Source organism: Polypterus senegalus, chromosome 12 (genome assembly GCF_016835505.1).
Source record: "Polypterus senegalus isolate Bchr_013 chromosome 12, ASM1683550v1, whole genome shotgun sequence".
Taxonomy (NCBI): Eukaryota; Metazoa; Chordata; class Cladistia; order Polypteriformes; family Polypteridae; genus Polypterus; species Polypterus senegalus.
The window spans coordinates 131,587,479-131,607,949 of record NC_053165.1 but is presented as its reverse complement, the minus strand read 5'-3'; the positions used below and the strand labels follow the sequence as shown (position 1 = coordinate 131,607,949).

At 37.9% G+C, this 20,471-nt stretch overlaps 1 protein-coding gene across 2 annotated transcripts in view; it reads left to right on the top strand.

Annotated features, from left to right (window-relative positions):
- The window catches only part of tln2b (talin 2b), a 679,676-nt gene that overhangs the window by 275,988 nt on the left and 383,217 nt on the right, over positions 1-20,471 (top strand). For both annotated transcript variants that reach the window (XM_039773443.1, XM_039773442.1), the window contains exon 3: positions 17,712-17,755. The gene's annotated coding sequence lies outside the window, so the exon portion shown is untranslated. The remainder of the gene's footprint in view (positions 1-17,711; positions 17,756-20,471) is intronic.

The window sequence follows — 20,471 nt, the reverse complement described above, 5'->3', positions numbered from 1 at the left end:
TTTTAAAAATAATGTAACATGATTGTCAAAGTAATTGTTTTGTGTATTTGGCAGCAGCGTCACGAAGTTGTTTTTGTCTAGCTACATCAGAAAATGTATCACGACGTCTGCCACGCCTCCTTTTTAGTGTTTTCTCACAGCTTGGATTGCTGCTGTCATAATGGGTTTGAGTCTACATATATATATACATATATACAGTGGTGTTAAAAACTATTTGCCCCCTTCCTGATTTCTTATTCTTTTGCATGTTTGTCACACAAAATGTTTCTGATCATAGATAGATAGATAGATAGATAGATAGATACTTTCATTAATCCCAAGGGGAAATTCGCATAATCCAGCAGCAGTATACTGATACAAAGAAACAATATTAAATTAAATAGTAATAAAAATAAAAAAAAATGAAAAAAATTAAAATAAAATTAATGTTAGCATTTACTCCCCCGGGTGGAATTGAAGAGTCGCATAGTGTGGTGGAGGAACGATCTCTTTAGTCTGTCAGTGGAGCAGGACAGTGACAAAAGTCTGTCACTGAAGCTACTCCTCTGCCTGGAGATGACACTGTTCAATGGATGCAGTGGATTCTTCATGATTGATAGGAGTTTGCTTAGTGCCCGTCGCTCTGACACAGATGTTAAACTGTCCAACTTTACTCCTACAATAGAGCCTGCCTTCTTAACAAGTTTGTCCAGGCGTGAGGTGTCTTTCATCTTTATGCTGCCATTCCAGCACACCACCGCGTAGAAGAGGGCACTCGCCACAACCGTCTGGTAGAACATCTGCAGCATCTTACTGCAGATGTTGAAGGATGCCAACCTTCTCAGAAAGTATAGTCTGCTCATCAAACACATTTAACCATTAGTCAAATATAACACAAGTAAACACAAAATGCAGTTTTTAAATGATGGTTTTTATTATTTTAGGGAGAAAAAAATCCAAACCTACATGGCCCTGTGTGAAAAAGTAATTGCCCCCTTGTTAAAAATAACCTAACTGTGGTGTATCACACCTGAGTTCAATTTCCGTAGCCACCCCAGGCCTGATTACTGCCACACCTGTTTCAATCAAGAAATCACTTAAATAGGAGCTGCCTGACACAGAGAAGTAGACCAAAAGCGCCTCAAAAGCTAGACATCATGCCAAGATCCAAAGAAATTCAGGAACAAATGAGAACAGAAGTAATTGAGATCTATCAGTCTTCATTCAGGGCCAGAATCGGGAGGAAGAGGACGAGGTTGCCAGGGAGGAGTGGTGGTGCCAGGAAGGGTTGTATAAAGTCTGTTTTGTGCTTTTGGGACTGTGTTGGGCCTGTGGAACACAGGGAAGGCGTGCCCCACGGCTGAAGAAAAGAAATAAAAACCTATTTGTTTTACACGTGCCTCTGCGTAAGTCTGTGCTGGGTCGGGCGCTATATAGCGTCTTTTACAATATGTATGTATGTATATGTATATATATATATATATATATATATATATATATATATATATATATATATATATGTATGTATATATATATATATGTATGTATATATATGTATGTATATATATGTATATATATATATATATGTATGTATATGTATATCTATACTAATAAAAGGCAAAGCCCTCACTGACTGACTGACTGACTCACTCACTCACTCACTGACTCATCACTAATTCTCCAAGTTCCCGTGCAGATGGAAGGCTGAAATTTGGCAGGCTCATTCCTTACAGCTTACTTACAAGAGTTAGACAGGTTTCATTTCGAAATTCTACGCGTAACGGTCATAACTGGAACCTACTTTCGACCATACATACAACCATAGCCTGCAGCTCGGTTGCCGTGTGAGGCGGAGTTGCGTCCCGCATCATCACACCTCCCACGTAATTGATTGCCTGCCCATATAAGGTAAATATTCGCGGGTGAAGGACTGTGCTTATGCAAACGAAGATGAGATGGTCTAGTGTTTGGCACAAACTCAGCGAAAGTGCGAGAGAAACTTTTAAGTGCCAGGTCTTAGCTAACATTAAATAAAGCCGTGGACATCGCAAGATCACACAAGAGAGTGGCTCACGTGAACTGACTGTGAACGCAGTACATAGAGAACAAGGAAGAGCACCAAAGATCGCTGAACAAAAAACGTATTACACAATTGAGAAGGCAGCAAAACAATATGAAGCGAGTGATGCATACAAGCATGTTCATAAGTGCAGTTACTGCGGAAACAAAGCACGGTGTAAACCATAAGTTTAAATTAAGTTTATAGACACGCTGCCACTGGCGTTTGTCATGCCTACGACGAATACGATATTCGCGAGATACAAGTTTAATGAGAAGACACAAGGTATAAACGAGACTTTGGTTCACTTTCTAACGGAGTTAAAATTGCTGTAACAGAAGTCAAACTTGCGGGTGAAGGACTGTGCTTATGCAAAGGAATAGGAAAGCAAGGTGTAAAGCTTAACTTTAAATTAAATTCATAGACACGCTGCTGCTGGTGTTTGTCATGCCTAAGACGAATACAATGTTCGTGAGATACAAGTTTAATGAGAGGACGCGGGATATAAACAATTCTTTTGATCACTTTATAACTAAGTTAAAATTGCTGGTCATGGACTATGCTTATGCAAACGAAAATGAGATGGTCAGGGATAGAATAGTGTTTGGCACAAACTCGGCAAAAGAGCAAGAGAAACTTTTAAGTGCCGGGTCTGAGCTAACATTAAATAATTGTTGGTGTAGGACTGTGCTTATGCAAACGAATAGAAAGTAAATGTTAAGTTATTTTTAAAATGTTTCCTTTTCTTTTTCATAACTTCTTTAACACTTCTTCTCCGCTACGAAGCTCAGGTATTTTGATAGTGTGTATATATATATATATATATATATATATATATATATATATATATATATACTGTACTAGCAAAATACCCACGCTTCGTAGCAGAGAAGAAGTGTTAAAGAAGTTATGAAAAAGAAAAGGAAACATTTTAAAAATAACTTAACATGATTGTCAATGTAATTGTTTTGTCACTGTTCTGAGTGTTGCTGTCTCATATATATATATATATATATATATATATATATATATATATATATATATACACACACACACACACACACACACACATATAAACATATATACATATACAAATATACATATAGTGTGTTAAAGAAGTTATGAAAAAGAAAAGGAAACATTTTAAAAATAACATAACCTGATTGTCAATGTAATTGTTTTGTCAAGGATTTGATTATCATTATTTCTTTCAATCAGGGTCGTATTTGCAGAACGTGTTGTTATGAAGTTATATTCCGTGTTTGTCAACCGTTGTAAAGATAACAGGTTTCATTCATCGAAGTGTTCACTACGCAAATCTCGTGAATGTAAGATGTTTAACAGGAATTCCCATTATTAACTTGTGCTTAACGTACCATTATGATAATGTTCCCGCACGGAGGATTCAGAGAGACACACTGGGAGAAGTATAATCTGATCCTCTCTACAGTTTTGTTTATTTTCGGGTTGTAATGGTCATCAAATTTACGTATCATCTGGTCCAGTGGCAGACTGTGCATCTCATACCTAGGCCTTCAGTAGTGCTCTGTCTAAATCAACCCGCCCCTCAGAAACTAATTTATGGTTATAAAAACCATCTTAATATGCAGAAATACAGTATAAAGAGCCGCTGCATTGCAGATAGATAACTCCTATAGCCATAATAAATGCCTTTATTGAATAGACAAATCAGGCGTGAACAAGTTCCTTTCTACTGCAGCTACAGCTGCGACACACATAAAAAAACCTCAATAATAACTCATAAACTTACAATATTATTTAGGAAAATCGCAACATTTTACTTGCCAAAAATTCAGATTATTTGTAAACAAAATCCATCCTCCTCTCTTTCCTCAAAAACAGTTCAATTACTCTGTTGTACAGATTATCTGTGCGCTTCAGTTCCATCATAAAGTCCCTTTCTATCGCCATTGAAGGTAATGCTGAAAGTCGAACCTGCCCTGTCGTATTTCTGGCATAAGTTTTAATTTGCTTTAGGGCTGAAAATGTCTGCTCGACAGAAACAGTGTACACGGGAATGGTCACCGCCAAATATACCAATGTGAACAGCTGCCCCATGCTCTCATTTAGATTTTTCTGATGAAGGAAGTCAGGGAGATCAGTGGGAGATTTTCCTGCAAAATCATCCATGGCATACATCATAGTCAGTTCTGTTTTTAGCCAAGACAGATCAAAAACTGCTCTGTTGCGCTTGTGTTAAACTGGAGAAGGCTGCATGCGTGAAATTTATCTTGTATTCCCGAAACTTCTGGGGGTCGGGAGCGTGACAAACATCAGTTTTTCGTGGTCTTGAAATCTGGTCTGTGTCTGGCAAATAATATTGTCCAGAATCCTGCCAAGGAGTTGGCGGTAGCAGACGCGGGGATCTTGCGCTCGGAGCGCCTGCGGTGCGTTCAGTGGCCTCGTAGAGTTCCTCATATCGGCTTCTATCCAATCAATGGGTCTGAATACAGTGACATTGCCGTACGCCTGCTAGAGGGCCGTACTGACACCAACTCAAAATCTGATTGGTTTAATCAACATTTATTCTGTGTTAGAGGGCCTGCACAATGAATTGTGAAGGCCTCTCTGCCTGGCAACAAATGATGGCTGAAATGTGATTGGTTAAATGCTTTAATACGAAAATACATGTCTGGAAGCAGCACAACCATCGGAAAAGCTATGAAAGGAAGCGGATCCCTATTTGGGATTATTTAATAAATATTCATGGACAAGATATAATTAACATCAGTTTGTGATTCAGATATTTTTTTAGGCCAGCAGAGAAGGCATGACTTTGCCAGGTCTTTAGCATCGAGGCTTTATACCCTGCGACTTCTCATTAAACTTGTATCTCGCGAATATCTTGTGCGATCTTGCGATGTCCATGACTTTATTTAATTTTAGCTCAGACCCGGCACTTAAAAGTTTCTCTCGCATTTTTCCTGCGGGAGGGTTTCTGCAGTAGCTGCACTTATGAATATGCTAATATGCTAGTCCTTTACCCGCTAATATTTACCTTATATGGGCAGGCACTCAATTACGTGGGAGGCATGATGATGCGAGACGCAACTCCGCTTCACACGGCGACCAAGCTGCAGGCTATTACAGTATATGGACAAAAGTAGGTTCCAGTTATGACCGTTACGCGTAAAATTTCGAAATGAAACCTCCCCAACTTTTGTAAGTTAGCTGTAAGGAATGAGCCTGCCAAATTTCAGCCTGCTACCTACACGGGAAGTTGGAGAATTAGTGATGAGTGAGTCAGTCAGTCAGTCAGTGAGGGCTTTGCCTTTAATTAGTATAGATATATATGTGTATGTATGTATGTGTGTGTATATATGTATGTATGTATGTGTGTGTGTGTGTATATATATATATATATATATATATATATAAAATGTATGTGTGTGTGTGTATGTGTATATATTTATATTTTTAATATATATTCTAGAGGGTTCTGCCCCCCGCTCGCTTCACTTGCCAACAATAGAGATTGCTATTTTCATTTCATTCATTTTTTATTTCTTGATATTTGCCAGTAATAAAGCTGTAGTGAATGAGTTAAGCCCCAAACTCACGGGATGTTAAAGTGTCTCCGAGAATTTGTTTGTAAGTAGGGTGTGTCGTGCATGTAGTCTCGTGGGACTTCAGTATCTTCCGAGAAGATCACGTCTCGTCTCCCATGTCTACCTTCCAAGATTTTTTTTTTTATAATAGAGACATATGTACAGTATGTCTGTATATACATGTTTATACATACCATCTTCTTTTACTTTATCCAAACGCTTCAGCTTTGGCCTCCCTCACTTTCTCTTCCCCTGTACTTCCATTCCCATCCTTGTTTTGCCAACTTGTTCATTGCCTCTCCTCATCTCATTTCCATACCACGTCCCTGCACTTTCTTAGATATCTCTCCCACTTGTACCTCTGGTTGTCTCATTTCTTATTCTGTCTTTTTTTTTGTAATTGCACACGTCCATATCAACATTCTCCTTTTTACCACATCTAACTTCTTCTCCATTGTTCCCTTTACTGCTCCATATATCATTGCTGCTCTTAACACTCTTTTAAAAACGTTTAATTTTTCGATCACACAATACTCCTGATACCTCCTTCCAATTGTTTCATCCACACTACACTCTATTATCTCTGCATCTAGTTTTCCATCTCAGGCTACCACTGATCCTAGATATTTAAATTTATCCACTCTTTTCATTAGCTCTCTCTGCAGGCTAACCTCCTGAATCCTGATCATCATTAAACCTCATATATTCTGCCTTCTTCATATGTATCTTCAGTCATCTGTCTTTCAAAGCCCTGTTCCATTTTTCCAACTTCCTCTCCACTTCCTCTCTTCTGGTGCTACACAAAACAATGTCATCAGCAAAAAGCCTGCACCAGGGGGATTGGTCTTTTATCCCATGAGTCTACATATCCATGACCAGATCAAAGTAGTAAGGGCTTAAAGAAGACCACTGGTGCAGACACATCTGACTGATTGTATGTCCTCTATAATCTTAAAGACATTTTGATCTAAATGCTTATTATTGAATACTTGATATTTGTTTCTAAAACAAATATAAATTGTTACCCTGATTCCTATGCATGAATTTCTTTCAAAAACATTTCAATTACAAAATTATTATGAAAATACCTTTTTTTAATCAAGTAGTTTTCATTTAGAACTAAAGTGAATTTACAGTTGAAAAATCTTGAAGCACAATCCTTATATCATCTTAATTACTAAGTATGCCTTTTTAAAACTTAATTTGTGACATTCCTTTCCTGTTCTGACAAGGCAGCGTGGGTGTAAAGAGCCTTCTTTGGTAGAAGGCCATTATTTCTGGCTATAGTAGTCTAAAACATGGCAAGAGCAACTTTACTTTAAAAAAATAAAAGTTGGTAAGTTTGGAAAATTTTAAGAACTTTGAATGTTTCTTTAGGGCAATCCCAAACACCATCAGGTGCTATGATGAAACTGGATCTCAAGTGGACTGCCACAGGAAATACAGACGAAGAGTTACCTCTGCTGCAGGGGATTAGTTGGTTTGAGTCACAATCCTCAGAAATCGGCAACTAACAACCCCTCAGATTACATGCTTTATGGAGTTTGAGCAGCAGGCACATCACAACATCATCTGTTCAGAGGAGACTACATAAATTTGGCATTAATAGTAGATTTGTTACAAAGAATCTACTACTGAAGGAAATGAAGAAAAAAAAAGACTTGCTTGAGTAAAGAAGCAGAGGCAGTACACATCACTCCAGCTTTAACTTTATCTTGATGAATTCAAATTTGAGGTTTTTGGTTCCAACAACTGGGTCTTCATGAGATACAGTGAAGTTTAACGGATAATGTCTGCATGTGGTGTTCCAACCATGAAGCATGGGTGATGAGGAATGATGGATTGGGGGTGCTTAGCAGTTATTTAGAATCAAAGGCACTATTAACCAGCAAGGCTATCACAGTGACCTGGCATCTTATCTGGTTTATGCACAGTTAAGCTATCATTTGTTTTTGAACAGGACAAAAACATAAAACACTCCTCCACACTGTGTGACAGTTATGTGGCAAATAAGGAAGAGTGATGGAGTGCTGCAGAAGATGACCTGGCCTTCACAGCCACTCAAGCTAAATCCAGTAGAGATGGTTTGAGATTAGCTGGACTTGAAATTGAAGGAAAAGTAGTCAGCAATTGATCGGCATATGTAGGAACAACTTTAAGACTGAAATGTATCAAACGTAGCTACCTTAGGACACTGGTGGAGAGAATGTCAGCATTGTGCAAATCTGTAATCAAGTGAAAGGGTGGCTACTGGATGAAGGATCTGAAATGTAAGATTGCTGGGATTTAACACTTTTTTGGTCACTGCATAATTCCTTATAAATTACTTCAGTTTTTTGAAGTCCTCCCAATTATTGTAAAACAGCAATAATAAAAATAATATTCTGATGTGGTAGGTGTATCCATTTTAATTACACAGCAAACTGAAAATTTCTAAAACAAATTCTGTTTTAATGTCTATTGAAGACACACCTCACTTGTGCTCCAAATTCAGCTGGACAACACATACACATGTCATTCCTGTTCATACACAGGACAATTTGTCAAATTCAATTTTCTCCATTTATTGCTAAACGTCCTTTAATATTAAAGCTTATATTCTGGTCTTCATCCTTTTCTAAAGTCTGGCTGTCAATACTCTTTTTACAGGAACTTCCTACAGCAAAGTGACCGTAAGAGTACCGTAATACTTAACATAAAGGAGCACTACAACTAAGTCACCATAAAACTTAGAAAAACTGAATTTGAACCACTAATTTAATCACCAGTTGAGTCATGTGTATGTGTGTGTATATATATATATATATATATATATATATATATATATATATATATATATATATATATATATATATATATATATAACTGAAATATTTTTCATGTTAAAAGAATTTTGTTTTAAAGGATATTACAAAAAAAAACATACAGTATATTCAAGAAAATTAAGTTTATTAGAGTACATTTTATTTACATAGATATGTAGAAACTAAAACATTCACAAGAACTTAATGAAATTTAATACAAAATTTTCAAGTTTTTTGAAAAACAAAACATTTATTGAGTTTTTGGAAAATAATCTGATATTTTTCTTTGCATTGTCTTTTTTAGCATCAAATTGTCAACAAATTGTTCGATGTCATCCATTTTGTTATTCATTTCACCATTGGAATGTACGTCTAAATAACTGCGCATACTTTAATGATGTTCCTCATTTTGGATGACGTGGGAATAGGAGCTGCATTATTCATTTCATTTTCGTCGTCGGAATCTGCATCAATGATATTTTTTGAGCTTTGAACAAACTCCAAAATGTCTTTGTCTGCCATAATTGGGGCTGTACACACATTATCATCATCTACTGCAACGAATTCTTCCGATGATACAGTAGGACAGTCCAATAATACAGAAACTTTCTCAAACATTTCATCAACTGTCAGCTCAGTTTCAATATCCTCCTCCATTTCTTTTGGCGCCAAAGAATCTGATACTTTTGAGAATCCTGCATGACGAAAACAATTTTCAATCGTCCTTGGAGTCACTGAATTCCATGCAGAGTGCAACATATGAAGAGCATCTAATAAATTGATCGAGAAATCTTCATTTGCTTCGATTGCGAGTAAATATTTTCGAAGCAATTGCTTCCGGTAGAAAAATTTCATGTTTTTTATAATCCCTTGATCACAAGGCTGCAAGACACTTGTTGTATTCGGAGGCAAAAAGATAAGCTTTATAGCTTTTAATACAACGTTGGGATGAGCTGGACAATTATCAATTATCATTGCAACCTTAACGCTTTTCTCGTAAGAATCGCTCATCTAACTTTACGATCCAATCGGTGAACATCGTAGCTACCATCCATGCCTTTTTGTTTGCTGTATATTCGACCGGTAATGTTCTTACATTCTTCAAACACGCGTTTCAAACTTTGCCAATAACAAATAAGGGTAGTTTTTCAGAACCATCCGAATTGCATCCTACCAATACCGTAATCCGTTTTTTAGACAGTTTCCCCCCTGAACACGATTGTCCCTTAAATGATAAAGTTTTATTGGGTAAGCAGCGGTAACTTGATTAGCTTCACCACAAGCATTTTTTAGTACTATGCCATTTCTTTTCTTGAAACGTTCCAACTATCCTGGATTTGCAGAAAATGTAATACCCATTTTTTAGCAAGTTCATTGCTTCTTTCTAGCATTAAAGGTCCTGATATGGGAGCATTCTGAGATCTCGCTTGTTTGAACCAAACAAGTAAAGCCATCTCTAATTCCTCGTGCTTGGCCGTTCTCATCCATTTTCGCTCTGGCTCAAACTTACTCCATTCAAACATTTCCGTAATTTGCTCTCTTTTTTTAATTATTGTTGATAATGTAGAGTTAGCAATATCAAAATCTTTACAGATTTCTGTTTTCATTTTCTGTTTTTGACCAACAGCCTTAAGAAGCTCCATCTTCATTTTAAGCGAAATAGAAGTTTGCTTTCCCCCTGAGCTCTTTGCCATTGTGCTCGTAAAAAAAATTCTTCTAAAATAGAAAAAAAAAACGCGAACCAAACTCACTGATTTTTACTCACACTGCAATGTACTCGTCACCGAATTCCAAAGCCAACTGATGAGAGATGAGATGTTTTTGTGTGGCGTTTGTAGGGTGGAGGGTGAAAGTAGCTTAGATAAACAAAATTGGCTCGTGTCACAGGCTATTCCGAGGGTATTTCAAAGCCAAGTTAGCCTCCTTTCTACGAAACATGTGAAACCACCTTTCTTTCATTTCACACCCCTCTTAAATCTCGCCTGCACGGCTGGTGTTTTCCGTATTTTGTTCATTCCCAAAAGGGAAATCTTTTCGTGTTAAGCGATTTTCATTTCGTGTTAAGAGAAAAAAATGCATGAAAATACATAGTAGTTTATCGGGACCGTTGTATTATTTCGTGTTAACCGATATTTCTTCTTAAGCGTTTTTGCGTTAAACGTATTTCACTGTGTGTATATATATATATATATATATATATATGTATATGTATATGTATATGTGTATATATATATATATATATATATATATATACTGTATATATATATATATACTGTATATATATATATATACTAGCAGAATACCCGCGCTTTGCAGCGGAGAAGTTTTGACTTTATATATTCCAGCGCTGACTTTATATATTCCGAAATATTCCAACGCCGTCTTTATATACTCAGGTTTTGACTTTATATATTTGGGAATGACTTTATATATTCCAGCGCTGACTTTATATATTCAAGTTTTGACTTCATAAATTCAGAAACAAGTTTTCACTTTTTATATATCGACGCTGACTTTATTCAAGTTTTGACTTTATTTATTCGACAGTGACTTAATATAATCAAGTTTTGACTTTATATATTCGGGAATGACTTTATATATATATACAAGTTTTGACTTTATATAGTTAAATTTAGTAATCATTGCATAACTTTTTCTTTACCATAGAAATTTAAAGACTAAATTCAACTTCCATTCCTAACAAGGATATTTCTGGCGACTAAATACAACCTACTTATATCCAAATTCGAGCTATTGAGCTGTCATCTGCCTGCCTGAATAAGTCACCCTCGCTTCGCTCTTACTTTTTTACTGTTCATTTAATCATGGCTAGTGGCGGAAAAATTATAAAATGGAAGGAGGATTACAGTTAGTATGACTTTACCAAAACAATTATTGATGGCGAATCGATTATTCATAAAACTTCAATTGGTGATCTGTTTTTCTGTGTTAACCTCATATATTTTCATACTTCTTCTCAAACCAAGGGGGTGCGAGGGTAAAATGAATCGGGAAGCGCTGATCAATGTAATTGGTGTACCAGGAAATCATGCATTGACAGAAGTTCCCCTTTGCTTGTAATGCAAAGTGTGATTAAATGAGTGATTTTTTTTTAACGCGTCATGGAGCACATGCATCGAAGCTTCTCAGCTGTGCTTGTGCTAAGAAAAGGAAACATTTTAAAAATAACGTAACACGGTTGTCAATGTAACCTTTTGTAAGTAGTGCCTGGAGGATTCAGTGTGGAGAAACTGTAGAGACAGCGTGTGTATTAACTTGTGGATTTTTCTGTGAGTATTTGGTGGCAACGTCACAAAGTCGCTTCCGTAACACTGCGGAGCTCAGCTCAGAGTGAAATGAGGTGAATGGGAGGGGAGATAATGACGTGACCCCCCCACCCACCTTAACTGTCAATCTCCCACAAACACAGTCTCTCGGAATTTGCATAAGCACAGCCCTTCACCTGCAATTTTAACTTAGTTACAAAGTGATCAAAACTCGTTTATATCCTGCGTCCTCTCATTAAACTTGTATCCCGCATTACCCGTGGGCATGACAAACGCCAGCGGCAGCCTGTCTATGAACTTGATTTAAACTTTAGGTTTACACCGTGCTTTGTTTCCGAAGTAGCAGCACTCATGAATATGGTTGTATATGTCACTCGCTCGCTTCTTATTGTTTCGCTGCCTTCTCAATTATATAATGCATGTTTTCTTCAGCGCTTTTTGGTGCTCTTCCTGATTTTCTACGTACTGCGTTGACAGTCAGTTCACGTGATTACGTGGGAGGCGTGATGATGTCACACGAAACTCCGCCCCCCACGGCTTTCGAGCTCAACTCCATTAAAGTATATGGAGAAAAATAGCTTCCAGTTATGACCATTACGCGTAGAACCTGCCCAACTTTTGTAAGGAAGCTGTAAGGAATAAACCTGCCAAATTTCAGCCTTCTACCTACACGGGAACTTGGAGAATTAGGAGTGAGTGAGTGAGTGAGTGAGTGAGGGCTTTGCCTTTTATTAGTATAGATATGTGTATATATATATATATATATATATATATATATATATATATATATATGTATATATATATATATATATGTGTATATATATATATATATGTATATGTATGTTGTCACACACGTGTGACTAGGAGCAAGCTGAGTGGACCAAGTGGAGGTGATTACCCGCCAGGCCAGGGGGAGGCAGGGTGCTCTAAACCTATTTCTGTTATTTCTGCATATCAAATACGGGAAAACCTCCCTGATCTGACGTCACTTCCGGTTCCGGCACCCAGACTGAAGTCACTTCCGAGTTACATACTATAAAATCCTCCATCTTACCTAACTAAGTCAGTTCACTCTCAGAACTCAAGGAAGCAACATCATTGTGTTGAATATAAATCTTATGCAGCAAGGAACAATATATGGGTGGCTGCCCCAAACCTTTTTCAGTGTATTGAGACTCGTTCTTTTACAATATGTGTGTATGTATATGTGTATATATATATATATATATATATATATATATATAGTGGAAACCGTACCCACAGACAGAGTGACACCAGGATGTCCAAAACACACTTGTTTATGTCTTTTTCCACTGCACCACAATGTTCACACACCAACTCTCTCCAATGTCGTCTTCTTCTTCTTCTTCTTTTCTCTTTCTCTCTTGACCTCCTTCCTCCCAACTCTGGCTCATTGTCTGGAAGGAGGTGGCCCCTTTTATCAGGACCCAGATGAGCCTCAGGTGCTCCCCTTGACGTCACTTCCTGGTGTGGCGGAAGTGTCAGGAAAGCCCCTGGAAGCACTCCGGGTCGTCTTAGAATTATTTCCAGCAGCACTTCCTGGTGTGGCGTAAGTGCTGCCATCCAGGATTCTCCAACTGTCCGGGCGCCCCCTGGCGGTGGCCACGTCCTCTCACGGGCATCCCAGCTCCGTCTCTGTGGCCCCCAAATAGACCCGGGCGGCTGCCCTCTCGTGGCCGAGGAGAAGTATTGTCCCAGTTGGGGACTGTCCAGGCGTCCCGGCAGGCAGTGTCTCTGTACATCTGTGACTATATATATATATATATATATATATATATATATAGCATTGCTATACTTGGTCGCTGTGTGAGGCGTAGTTGCGTTCCCCCATCACCACGCCTCCCACGTAGTTGGCTGCCTTCCTATATTGCGTTCCCCATACCCATGCCTCCCACTTAATTGAGTGCCTGCCCATATAAGGCCGTCCGCCAGCAACAAGCCAATAGACACGCTGCCGCTACAAGGCGTTTGTCATGCCTAAGACGAATACGATTTTCGCGAGAAACAAGTTTAGTGAGAAGACGCAAGGTATAAACGAGACTTTTGATCACTATGTAATGGAGTTAAAATTGCTGGTGAAGGACTGTGCTTATGCAAACGAAGATGAGATGGTCAGGGATAGAATAGTGTTTGGCACAAACTCAGCAAAAGTGCGAGAGAAACTTTTAAGTGCCGGGTCTGAGCTAACATTAAATAAAGCCATGGACATTGCAAGATCGCATGTACTGCGAACGGGTCACGTGAACTGACTATGAACGAAGTACGCAGACAAAAAGCAAGAGCTCCAAAGAGCTGCATTACACAATTGAGAAGGTAGCAAAAGAATATGAAGCGTGTGACGCATACAAACATATTCATAAGTGCGGCTACTATGGAAACAAAGCACACGGTGGAAAAAGTCAATGTCCAGCTAAAGGAAAACAGTGTAAAAAAAATGTTGTAAATTGAACCACTTCGCTAAAGTTTGCAGGACTGGGAAAGGTAAACCCGTGCATACGGGGTGTGATGTCTCGGATAAAGAGGAAGACGAGCTGTTTATTGATGCAGTAAGAAAGGAACAACCCTCTGAATCTGAACAAGCCATTGTAGACATATCAATAGGAGAGCAAGGTGTAAAGGTTAAGTTTAAATTAAGTTCATAGACATGCTGCCACTAAGTATTTGCAGGCAAATCCACAACTTAATACCGGGAATGCCTGTTAAACATCTTAGATTTATGAGTACCAATTTGGGTAGTGAACACTTCGATGAATTAAACCTGTTATCTTTACAACGGTTGACAAACACGGAATGTAACATGTACACAACGCATCCTCCAAATACGAACCCGATTCAAAGAAATAATGATAATCAAATCCTTGATGACAGCAACACTCATAACAGTGAAAAAACTATTACATTGACAATCATGTTACGTTATTTTTAAAATGTTTCCTTTTCTTTTTCATAACTTCTTTAACACACTAATTCTCCGCTGCGAAGTGCGGGTATTTTGCTAGTTTTCAATAAAATAAATAAATCTTTTTAACCTAAAATGTTTGCATTGCAATATTGTAAATTGTGGTGTATGTTGATTAGCAAATTCAAGTAGTAATAATAACTTTTTTTATATATATATAGCACGTTTTGCATACAGTACTCTGCACGTTTGACAATAGCAAGCTTAACGTGCATCACAGGTAAATTAATGGAAGGAGTTATTAAGAGAAAGTCTAAAGAACAAACAGCAAAAACAGGATTTTACTGAACAGTCAGCATGGGTTCAGAAATGGGAGGTTGTGTTTTACCAACATGCTGGAATTCTTTGAGGAAGCAACTAAAGGATATGATCAAAGTGGAGCTTACTGTATGATATTATTTATCTTGCCTTTTAGAAAGCATTTAATAAGGTGCCATGTGATAGGTTGGGCATGAAAATAAAAGGAGGAAAGGGTGATGTTTGTAGATGGGTGCAGAATTGGGTCAGACGCACAGGGTAATAGGGTGAGGAACCCAATCAGAACTGGCTGATGTTAAGAGTGATGATCCACTGGGGTCAGTGCTAGCTAGGTGGATTGGCAGATGACTCAGAATCAATTGAATCATTACAGAGGGATTGTAACATTATTCAGTGTTGTATAACAATACAAACTTCCAAGGAGGCAAATATTTTTAGTAGGCACTATATCTCTTTTTTGTTCTGAAGACCTGCCTACAAATGTTGCAAGGTGCCATTTGCAAAGCTCGTCCACCATCTTCAATTTCACTTGTCTGTCCCACTGGGCCAATATACTGATGTGATGCACATTATGTTAACAAGTGCAGCTGTGTTATAGTTGTAATTGGTCTTGTAATTGGCATGTGTTAAAGGCCTTCTTGTAATTGAGTAATTTGCTCAGTAGCAATCCAGATTGTAACCTTCTATTTTAAGTAAAAAAAAAGTACAAAGTAGGGCATGACAGAGAGCAGCCACCGGTGGGAAAGTTTAGGGTAAAAAAGAGAGGAGGTAGGAATTTATTTCTGTCAGTGGTTGCCAAGGCCATTGGTTCATCTTGAGTGGTCTTTCTAGTTACAGTCAGGTAACAGGATGCACATTTATGAGGAATATTATCTTATTCTCAAAAGGGTCAGAACTAGCCATGACACTCAAAACTACTCAAGACTGATCAAAATGTCTTTAAGTTTTGGAATGAGGGAGAGTGTATCCCAATCCATCATGTGTAGCTCTATGACACGGAGTATAGGGCCAGTTACCAGGGCTATGACCTGGCAAGTGAAACCTGTAGCTAGTTACAAGGACGATTGGGGTTTACCAACCCACCCTGCTTCACCTCCACTGGCTCCCTGTGTCTCACATTATTAACCTACAAAGCTTTAAATGGCCTCGCACCAGACTACATCAGTGACCCTCTTCATCACTGTGGTCCTGTTCACCTACTAAAGTCCTCTGTGGGTGACGGGGCCTTCAACTGTATAGCAGCCAGACTTTGGAATGACCTCCCTAAATTAATTAGATCAGCTGACTCTGTTCATTCTTCTAAAAAACAACTTAAAACTCATCTGCTCAGGAAAACTTTTAGCTTAACCTGACATTCTGCCCCTTCTTTCAGGTACCCTCTCTGTCCAGATGCTCAGGATAACTTGTGTGTGTATTATATCACAAATATGTGATTTGTTCAGGTTTTTCTTCTTGTTTTTTAGATAGATAGATAGATAGATAACTTTATTAATCCCAAGGGGAAATTCACATAATCCAGCAGCAGTATACTGATACAAAGAAACAATATTAAATTAAATAGTAATAAAAATAAAATTAATGTTAGCATTTACTCCCCCGGGTGGAATTGAAGAGTCGCATAGTGTGGGGGAGGAACGATCTCCTCAGTCTGTCAGTGGAGCTACTCCTCTGTCTGGAGATGACACTGTTAAGTGGATGCAGTGGATTATTCATGATTGACAGGAGTTTGCTTAGTGCCCGTCGCTCTGCCACAGATGTTAAACTGTCCAACTTTAATCCTACAATAGAGCCTGCCTTCTTAACAAGTTTGTCCAGGCGTGAGGCGTCTTTCATCATTATGCTGCCACCCCAGCACACCACCGCGTAGAAGAGGGCACTCGCCACAACCATCTGGTAGAACATCTGCAGCATCTTACGGCAGATGTTGAAGGATGCCAACCTTCTCAGAAAGTATAGTCTGTTCTGACCTTTCTTACATAGAGCATCAGTATTGGCAGTCCAGTCCAATTTATCATCCAGCTGCACTCCCAGGTATTTATAGGTCTGAACCCTCTGCACACAGTCACCTCTGATGATCACAGGGTCCATGAGGGGCCTGGGCCTCCTAAAATCCACCACCAGCTCCTTGGTCTTGCTGGTGTTAAGGTGTAAGTGGTTTGAGTCGCACCATTTAACAAAGTCTTTGATTAACTTTCTGTACTCCTCCTCCTGCCCACTCCTGATGTAGCCCACAATAGCAGTGTCATCAACGAACTTTTTACTGTAGTTTATCGTCTTCTATTCTGTTTAATGCTTTGTATATCCTGTATTTGTCTGTTTTAGTGTTCTACAAAGACAATATTTGTATCCAATGTTACATATACCCTGCTGTTCTTTCTGAGACTCTGTGAAGCACCATGAGCTTGGAAAAAGTGCTATATAAATAAAGTATCATTATTATTATTACTAACCAGATTAACTGTTGATAACAATTTACACTTTATATTGTGCAAAATGTGTTTGTTTGAATCTATGATAATCAAAAGATACTCAGCACTCATAGACTAAACTGAGAGCCATTTCTGTTCAAATAGTATTTTCTAAACAGTGACAGCAAACATTTGTACTGACTGAATTGAAACAAGCCATTGTTGGATGTAAGCCTGATATTTAAATTGTTGCATTTTTTGTCATTTAATTAAACATATTAAGAAATGTGAAGGCATAATTTAAAAGTTTGTACTCGTGTGTATCGTTTCTTATTGTACAATAAACTTCCATTTTTTTTCCTTCCAGCTGTAAATAACTGCAGAAATACCAGAGTGTTGCTGTGCATTAAGGTAAATTGAAATTCTTTGTTTGACACTTTTAGGAAATCCATGAACTCAGAAAACCGCTTGTGTTAATAATATTTGATCATTTACTTTAGTTGAGGGTACAGCAGAGGTTTTCAAAGTTGTTTAGCTAACAGCTATGCTGTTCCAGTATGCCATCCAGATGTTTTTAGAAGCAATAGGGTTCTCCACCTCAATAGGTGTATATTAGGGGCTCATAAATTATTGCCTTGATTTGTTCCATTACGTTTTTTGGAATTATATTATTATCATTGTTAAATTATTAATTTTTATCGTTATTTTTGATGTCGTTATGACACCATTTTGTTCAACATTTTTCCTCAGTGTTTAGTTTTCCTGGGTGCTGCCTGTGGTAATTTGCCTAAGCAGACATTACCAAGGAAAGGGAAAAATAACCGCTTGAAGTATCTTTAACATCAGGCAAATGAGAACAAAAAAAAAGAATGAAAGAAAGGCACTTACCTATTTTTGTTTAGCAGTAGTAAGGCAAGGAGGCACCTGCGGCCTGGTGTCTTGGTCACTATGAAGGCCTTCATAGCTTCAGACGGTGTCCATTTTCAATGCTAGCAGCTTGTGGCCACCTGCCGCTTGATTAAGAAAAAGTTGCAGAGTATTTAGTTTTGTAAAAGGGATCCTGAAGTTTAACGTAATTGGAGGTTTAGAAAGAGAGGTATTGTTTTTCCTGCATTAAGGAGTGCGTGACATGGCTTGTATTTTACTAGATTCCTTGCATAGGCAAGATGTGATTGAAACCGTCAATATGACTGAGTCACGCACTTGGTTATTGGGTGAACTAGAACTCCAGGATTGGTCTGTAAAAGAGTGCGGAGTATAAAAGGCACTTCGTACATGCAGGGGTCATCTGTCTTTTGTTCGAGTCGTCGTGGTGTGTATTTGGTGTAGTTCAGCTTTAAAAGTAAATCAGCCATAGCGGCTTGTGTCTATTTGAGGATATTTTTTTCCTTTCTCTAAATACAAATATCTCCTAATATAGTTTTTGGGAATTGGGTTTGTGGTGCACTTTTTGTCTTTTTTTTTTTTTTCTTTGTAAATATTCTGCTTGTAGGTCATATAATTTGGGAACTTTGATACTATAGAGTATATTCCGATCTACATTTCCTTTGGGAAGACTGCGATTTTCTTGTGTATATACATTTATTGTTCCTGTTTTTTTTTTTTTTTTATTTGGGATTTACTGTACTTATTGTAAATATTGCAAACTTTTAACTTTTATTGGGATAATAATTGTTTACACATTTTTGTGTTAATTGCAGTGTGAACTTTAAAAAGAGCCAGCATGACACAGTTTGCTGTGCACCTGTAAATAAAAACCCACTTTTGTTTTTGAAACTCAACCTTTTTGTGTGTGTGTGCCTCCCTTTCTAACATCTCTCTTTTCTGATTCCGCTCAGTCTCAAACAACAAGATGCTCAGTTTGTAGTCTGGTGCCCAGTTGCCCGCTGCAGGGGTGTCACACTGCCACATTGTTTTTAGCAGTGATGTCCATTGACGGTCATGTGACTTAGCCATGTTGTCACAAATCATCAAACCACCATTATAAAAAAATATTTGAACGATATATTTAACTAGCACACAGACTTTGAATCGTCCAAAATAAGACTGCAGCAGCTGTGCTTTAAAGTGTGTCTTCTGAAAAAACAAAAATTACCGCTATAGTTAGGCAATGATTTGGTTTTGAGCATTCACCTCTTCAATTCCATTTTGGTTTCAGTGAGTGATTTTATGGACTTCAGCCAGTACCTACAACTTTTGATTATCCCAAAATTAAATATATTCATCTTCACCACCAAAATCCCTTCTGGGCGTGTTATCCTAACATTCCCAGCACTTTATGTCCTATAGTAATTTTCCAGATCTCCACAATATATCTTGTGAAGTGCTTCCTGCTTTTCTGTTTGAGAATGCTGTCTTTCAGTAAGGCATTGTTCACAAAATGAGACATAAGTTTGAAAACTCTGCTTTCTTTTAAAAGTTTTCCATCCACACTAGTGTTGTCTAAATGTTTGTGATCCATAATGAAGTATCAGTCTTTCCGTTTGGGAGTGCATAGTTTATTGCCCAAGCTCACTGTTTCCATACGGAGTAAAACAAGGTAGGAAAAGCAATACTGGCTGCTTTGTATGGACAGACAGTGACATACAGTGGCTTTTAAAGGTTACCACTGAATATAAGGTCGCTAAATATATTGAAAATATAGCCTGGGAGCTGAGCCAAAACAAATAACAAAACATTCAAGTGTTTCATGTTGCACAATTCCTAAGTATTGATTTTCTGTTTTTTTGGATTTTGCTTCTGTTTTGTTGGTTCTGACTACTGGATTACAATTTGGGATTTCTTTCTTTTGGGTTGCCTTTTAGACAAAGCCTGCTACATAGTCATCCATTTCTGTGTTTCTTCACATTTATATAAATACATATCTTTATTTATAAAGATTTTTACTTTGGTGTTGTCCTTCCTAGTAAAAGATTTTATGGTTCTTCTCCCTAGAAGGGCATTGTTGTGTATTTCTGAATGCACAAGTAAAGAAGTAGTTTGAGCTTTCAAAGTCAGGGTCCCTTTTAGGCCTGCATAGGCCGAGGCCAGTGTGTGGAGTTTGGCTTCAGGCTTCCTGGATTAAGCCTTATTTGTGGCTGCTTTTAGATGCCTACACCCTCCTCACATTGTAGTGTACTCAATTCAT